Source organism: Gracilinanus agilis, chromosome 2, assembly GCF_016433145.1.
Source record: "Gracilinanus agilis isolate LMUSP501 chromosome 2, AgileGrace, whole genome shotgun sequence".
Lineage (NCBI taxonomy): Eukaryota > Metazoa > Chordata > Mammalia > Didelphimorphia > Didelphidae > Gracilinanus > Gracilinanus agilis.
This window is the reverse complement of record NC_058131.1, coordinates 309,400,787-309,407,718: the sequence shown is the minus strand read 5'-3', so window position 1 is coordinate 309,407,718 and position 6,932 is coordinate 309,400,787. Positions and strand designations below refer to the sequence as shown.

The 6,932-nt window shown below is 38.3% G+C and overlaps 1 long non-coding RNA gene across 2 annotated transcripts in view; it reads left to right on the top strand.

Annotated features, from left to right (window-relative positions):
- Window positions 1-4,683: 4,683 nt before the first annotated feature.
- LOC123235326 overlaps window positions 4,684-6,932 on the top strand; it is a 173,901-nt gene continuing 171,652 nt past the window's right edge. For both annotated transcript variants that reach the window (XR_006505383.1, XR_006505382.1), the window contains exon 1: window positions 4,684-4,872. This is a non-coding gene — a long non-coding RNA (uncharacterized LOC123235326). The remainder of the gene's footprint in view (window positions 4,873-6,932) is intronic.

The window sequence follows — 6,932 nt, the reverse complement described above, 5'->3', positions numbered from 1 at the left end:
GGTAGAAGGGGGGAAAGCATTATGTCCTATTCGTCCTGAAGGTCTAGACTTGTACATAGGTAGGAATTAACTGTGTTCTCTAGCCTCTACTTTATAATTTGCTGTAGGCAAAAGTAGTCACTTCATCATTTCAGAAAATCTTGTGCACTTGGTTATTAGCAGCAGTTCTGAACATATTTCCTCGAAGTATTTCCCCCCTTTAAACATCTCAACTGACTCTCACTGAAAATAAATTATCAATTTAGATCTCATTTCATATGCAGGATGCCCATTTCCCTCTTCCCAATCACTAAATCAATTTTCATTTTAATCAGGTATACAACAAAATTTTTATTCACGAGTTCCAAATGTCTAAGTATGGTAGCACCTTTACTTGAGTCTTATCCCAAGCCTACAGGTCTGAAGTAAGGGATGGAAAAAAATTTTTTTTTAAAACCCTAACCTTACTTTATTGCTTTCCCAAGTCATTCAAGTTCAGATAGTTCTATACTTTGGCAGACAGCTAATGCTTCTTATGTGACCACTGGTATACACCTGAATTTTCATAGCACTTTATTCATACTTTTCTCATATACCTATCACATCCTATTTCATATTATAGTAGTCTGTACATGTGCTCAGAAGACAGTAAGTTCCTTGAGGGTTAAGCCTATTTTTCTAAGTATCATTAGTGTCTAGTATAGTGCCTTGCACATAGTAGGCAATTAATTTTTGTTGAATTGAGTTTAATTATATTATTTCTCCCACTACATTTTAAGCTCTTTATGGGCAGTATTATGTTATTATTCATTTCTTTTGTCTTGTTCATGTCTTACTCTTATATCTATGAATCTAGTTATAAATGAGTTTAACCCTTTGAAACTTTGAAAGACCCTTAAACAAGAAATTCAGGAATTCCTTGAAATTCTAATGATCATTAACAGAAAAGATACTTGAGTGAATAAATTACCATAAAAAGTTATATCTCTACAAGTTGATTTCTTATATGTAAGTAAACAAGTAAGAATTGTCTCAATGCATTCTATCCATTCATGAGGTTACAAAAGGGACTAATATATTTCCTCAACTTGGTGACAGAATTGTTCCTAGCAGATGTTTCTTTACACATTCCTAGGGTAACAAAAAGTCAAAGATACAAAAATTCATCTTATATAAAGAAAAAGGGTTAATACAGAGAAATACAACAAAACGATTGGATTTTAAAATCTATTGTAGTTTAAGTGGAATGGGAATTAGGAATTAATGGAAATTTAGAGCAATGGCTCTGGATATGAACATCATCTTTAGGGCTATAAGATTTTAGTATAGGAATGACAGCCATAAAAAAGGCATGGAAATGGAAATGTCAACAGGAAACACTAGAATAACCAGTTTGGATCCACATGCAAAGCTATTTGAAAAGTCAAATCTCATTAAAACAAGTAACTAGGGGAAAAAGCAAAATGCTAGCTCACTTACTTTAAAAACCAATAAACTACAATCTAGGAAAGTGACTTGTACTCTCCATGGTAATCACTCTAATAGGCAGTTTTGCTTCACTGTGTTTGAAGATTGTACTTTGTAGAGCTTTATTGGAGTGTTTGTTGGCTATTACCATTTACTATGTAAAAAGTTATTAATAAATCTATTTTAAAAATTAAAATATGCTAGACTAGCAGCTAATATAAAAGTGAGGGTTTAAAGGGAGGAAAGAAAGTAGTAGTGATGGTACCTCTAAGCCTGCTCTTTTGAATTTTCCAACTTTTGCCACTCTACTTGGTTAATGTGAATATATCTCAGGCACTGGAACTGTAGGTCTTCACAATTTCACTGAAGGACAATAATATATCTAAAAGACAAATAAGCAGGTTTAAACACTGAGTTATGGCAAGAAAAAAATACATTCATGCATGAAAATCTATATACAAGGAGGTATATGAAAATGTCAGGCATGATATAGACTATAAATGTCAAACAATTTCAAAGCTAGAGAAGACTACTCCTGGGTGAAGACAAACAAAATGATTCTTAGAGAAGGTAGGATATAAGTTGACTACTGAATGATGAGTAGGATTTGACTAAAAGGACTGCCCCAAGCCCCAAACAATTAGCCAACACTTATGAAGTCCCTTATTTGTATAATGCACTGCATTAGGTCCTGCAACTGATACAAAACAGTATAAGACATAGTTTCTTAACTTCGAAGAGCTAATTATTAGTTTAGAGCCAACAACAGGAGTTAAGCAACCAATCTAAGACAATGGAAAGTGACAAGGCAGTTCATAAATGTTGGAGTTCAGAGGAAGAACACTTTGGATTGGGTTTACAGTCCTCCCTCACTATTGAGGTTCACTTATTGGGGCTTCACTGTACCTTGCTTAAAAAAAAATCTAATTCTGTAACCCAGAGTTATACTTATTGCAGCACACTATTGGCTGATGGAATGAAAGGTGAACAACCACAGTGTTGTATTCTGTATCCTGTATTGGTTCAGTGACTATTAGTTAATAAGAGTGTGGGAAAGGTTTATAGGAGTGTGGAAAGGATTCATAAAGTCTTAAAATGCATATAAAAAAACAAAATAAATATAATGCTGCTATTTCGTGGGTTTTCACCTATCGTGGGATTCTCTGGAACATAAAGGGATCACTGTATACCTTTTGAGAAGAGGTGGGATTTAAAAGTTACACAAAGATGTTTCTGAAGGTGCTGGGTGGTACTGATGCCATGTGGGCAATCCTTCAAAGGTGACAATAAAACAATGTTTGGAGAATAGCAAAGGGTCCGGTTCAACTAGTTGGAGTATGGGGCTGATATTTGGGAGATGTGACAGTTAAGGCTATAAAGGTAGGTGAAGGCCAGAGTGAGTAGGGACTTAAAAGTTAAAAATGTTTATGTAGTATCACATAGCAAAGTACTTAACAGCATGGATGCTTTGTTTATAGTAGATACTCAATGAATATATGTTGAATATAGGAAGGTATAAATAAAATATGTAAAATTACTAAAAATGTGAATCTAAAAGTAACTGTGCATCCTATACAATTTTCCTAACCAATATTCTCTATTGTCCTGGAAAGGCTTTAAAGTCTTTTTTTCAAGCTAAGTGAGAATCAATCAGTTCCAATTTACTATCAAGTTTATTTTGTCATCTAATTAATTTCCTTTAAGTATTACATTATGGCAACCACCAGAAAAATAAAGGGAAAGATCTACATGTTATGGGATGAGTTGAAAAAAGGGAATAATTTTTTGTGTAGATACATGAAGATAGTTTAATATAATAAATGGAATGGCTTTGATTTCTTTAAAACTGCATAAGCAACATCTTCACCATGAAGCCTTTCCTGATTCCATATTTGTTAAGTGTCCTCACCCCCCAAAAAATTACTTTGAATTTATTTTATATATTTTAAATACATTTATTTGTTTGTTATCTTCCTAAATAGAAAGTAAGCTCCTCAAGAGTAGATACTATCAGGTTTTTGTCCCTATCTCTAGGACCCAGCATAGTGGCTAATACAGCATAGTTGCTTAATAAACTGATAATTATCAATGGTGAATATTACATATGGACTATGGGCTGTTATTAATAGGCCAGATCTATTTGGAAATTAATGTCATACTTATATTTCTATTAGCAAATATAATCATTTGTTTGTTTGAATTAGGCTAAGTTCATGCAGTAAAGAACCTTGAATTTTCTAGCTAGGATCCAAACTCAGTATTTTCATAAGACTTTTGTAATCAAGGCCCAGTTTTAACTGAACTAACCAATAAGATCCTTCACAACAGAACCACTATAGATGTTACTTACTGTTTTGATGTCAGAATAATAAAGTAATAGAACTGAAAGTTCACATAGTAGTACAGATTTTTTAAATCTGAAAATAACAATAAGAGTTCAGGAGCTCTCAAATAAATAAATGCAGAAATTAATAAAGTTCCAAGTATGAATCTTTAAAATCAAGTCATGAGCAAGACTGAAAAAAGATGGATTCAAACATCGGATATAAAAAATACATGGATTCAAATATTAAATTTGGTCAAAAATAAAGCATTTGGCTTAAAACTGGAGCTCAGGGAAATATTTTACATAGAACAAATAATCAAATTATCTGATATAATCTCATACATTAATATAGTCAATTTAAAAAAAGTTAAGTAGTAAAAAAAAACAACCCCCCCCCCAAACACTATAAACCTATTCCTCTACTTGGAGAAACAAATATGCTCTCTGCACCTTATTTCAAACCTTTTTTTGTTCCCAAAGTGTTATTTAATGGTTTTTAATCTGACTGATTGAATATATTTTCTAAAAAATATTAAAAAATGAGAAATGCATGAGTTTCTGTGTCAATCTTAAAAGAAAAATCTTTATCTAAACCCAAAGATGATACCATTATTTTCAAAACTGTTTTTTACTTAGTCACAGACAACTGGGAGAAATGTGATACAAGTGATTGGTCCTGACCTCCGTAAAAAAACAAAACAAAAAAAACCCAACAAAAAATCATTCTCTTTAACTGTAACTGGAGAGGAAAAAAATTAGAAGAGAAAATTTGAATGCTTTACTTAATCAGCAACTACTTCCTCCTTTCCAGTTAAGTAAACAGTCCACAGACAGAGGAGAAAGTGAATTTTCTGAACTCCGAAGGTTAACATTAACCTTCAGGTGAACAAGGGAAGTAAAGTAATGGCTTTTGGATAGAGTCTGTTCTAAATTACTGGGAGTTTCTGGTTAAAAAAAAAAAAAAAAAAAGGTAAATAGGCACAACCCGAAGAATTCAGGATGGTGATACATCTATTAACTGGTGGATGGATCAAGAGTTAGATAAACTCCAAAACAGACTAAAAAGAATGCCTGGTATGGTGAAATAGAGAAATTAACAGGTGAGTAATTCCAGACCTCCCTAGATTTTCATTCACTCAGACTGGCCCCCGGGCTGGGTAGGGCCCAAAGCAAAGAGAAAAGAATAGGCCAAGACACTAAGACTCATTCCAAGATCTAGGGCATTTTCCCCAATCTACAAAATAAGGAAATTGGGCTACTTGACCTCTTAAAGTATCTTTTAGCTCTAGTACACAACAAAGCTACTAAACTTCAGAGAAGTAAACTGCTGTGATTTCAGTACTAATTTTCCAAATAGCAAACACAATCATTAAGAAACCAAACTTTGTTCATCTCAGTGGCTCAATGAAGTTATTGAATGAACAATCAGGCAACTGAATTCAACAGGAATTTAAGAGCTAGTTCGCAGCCAAATGCCCCTAGGAGCAAATGATGTCCAGAGATAAGAAGAATTCTTTGGGAGAAAACACTGGGAGAATACGTGAAACTCTATAAATGGTTGGTAGAACAGTGGCTCTGGTGGCAGTAAACATGTTGGTCAGTTTGGGTTCACGTTGTAAGGTAAAGTTTTTCTGGCCTTGATTCTGTTCAGTAATAAGGGGATCCACCTACTCTAACTCTTGAGTTTTAAGTGTTTAATAACTTAATTACATTAAAAGGGTCCATGCTATAGTCAGAACATAAGGAAGACTTGTTTAGGGGTACTTCCATCTGAGATCGCTTAACTTCTAAAAAATATTTTAATAACAATTCCTTTATAATTCTCTATTGGAAAGCCTGCTCAAGAGGTCTGTGACACAAGATGGATAAGAATCTTTTGCCTTAATTCAAATCCCAGTTCTGATGCTTTCTAGTTGTATGAACCTGATAAAGAATCTTGTAAGGCCTCATTTTCCTCCGTCTGTAATATGGGTAGAATAAGAAACCTAGTGTGGCTCAAGAGTCTATTCTGGAGTCAGAGACCTAGGCTTCCCAATACAGTAACTAGGAGATCATGGAGAAGTCCCTTAAACCTTTTCTAGCTCTCAGAGAAACAACTCTTGAAGGTGCAGATCTGCATTAGTGGGGGGGAGTTTCCACACTGGGAGCAAGCAAACAACTCTCAAGGCGATACCCGATCACCCCAGCCTGCCCCACCTTACGGGCCCCGGAGGATTACCGTTAGTTACCCTTTATGGGTCGGGACCCGGAGTTTTCCACAGCTGCCGGGATGCGGGGCGGGGCATCCGTCTCCCCTCCCCGCAGCCCGCGCAGTTCAGTCCACGGAGCTGGAAAGAGTAGAGGGGGCGGCACACGGGCAGCGGCACGGGGTGGGGGAGGCCCCGGCACGCGGCAGCGGCACGGGCAGGGGGGGTGCGGCAGCACGCGGAGGGCCACACGCGGAGAGGAGGCGACACGCGGCGTGAGGGGGGGGGCAGCGCAGAAGAGGGGTGGCACACGGGAGGAGAGGGGGCGGAGGAGGCGGGCGCAGCAAAGGAGCTGGCTAGCCAGCAGGATCGCGGAGGCCGTGGGTGCGTGCGAGGCCCGGAGCTCCGCAGGGTGCACGCGGAGGCACATTCGGAGGCCCGGGGCGTTGGAAGAGGAGGGGATGCAGGACAGTCCAGGGAGGACGCAGAAAAGCAAGAGCTGGGTTAGAGGCCTGAGTCGCCAGAGGCGGAGGACTGTAACGGGAGTGTGTGGGGAAGCGGATAATGATACCTGCTAGTCCAGCAGCTTCAGCAGCAGTAGCGGCAGTTGCCCCTTCTCTGGCGGGTCCCTCCGTCCCGACCACTCGCGAGCTTTCCTTCCCCAACACTCGCCCCTCTCCCTCCACGTTTTCTCCCACAATTTTTATTTAAAAAATTAAAAAAAATTTCTCTCCCCCCTATTACTTTCTCCCCCCTCCCCGACTTAAGCTTCAAAATGGCGGTGATGGAGGTCTGATCACGTGACCAGGGCCTGGTCAGGTGACCTGAGGGTGTGTGCTTCGGGGCTCGAGCGGGGGCGGGGGGTGCCGAAGGAGGGATGTTGAGGAAAAGGGTGGGCGGGGCCTGTAGGAGTTCGGTATGGGGATCCGGAGCGCGATTTCTTATGCTCCTCCTCTTCTTGGGGAGGTGGAAGG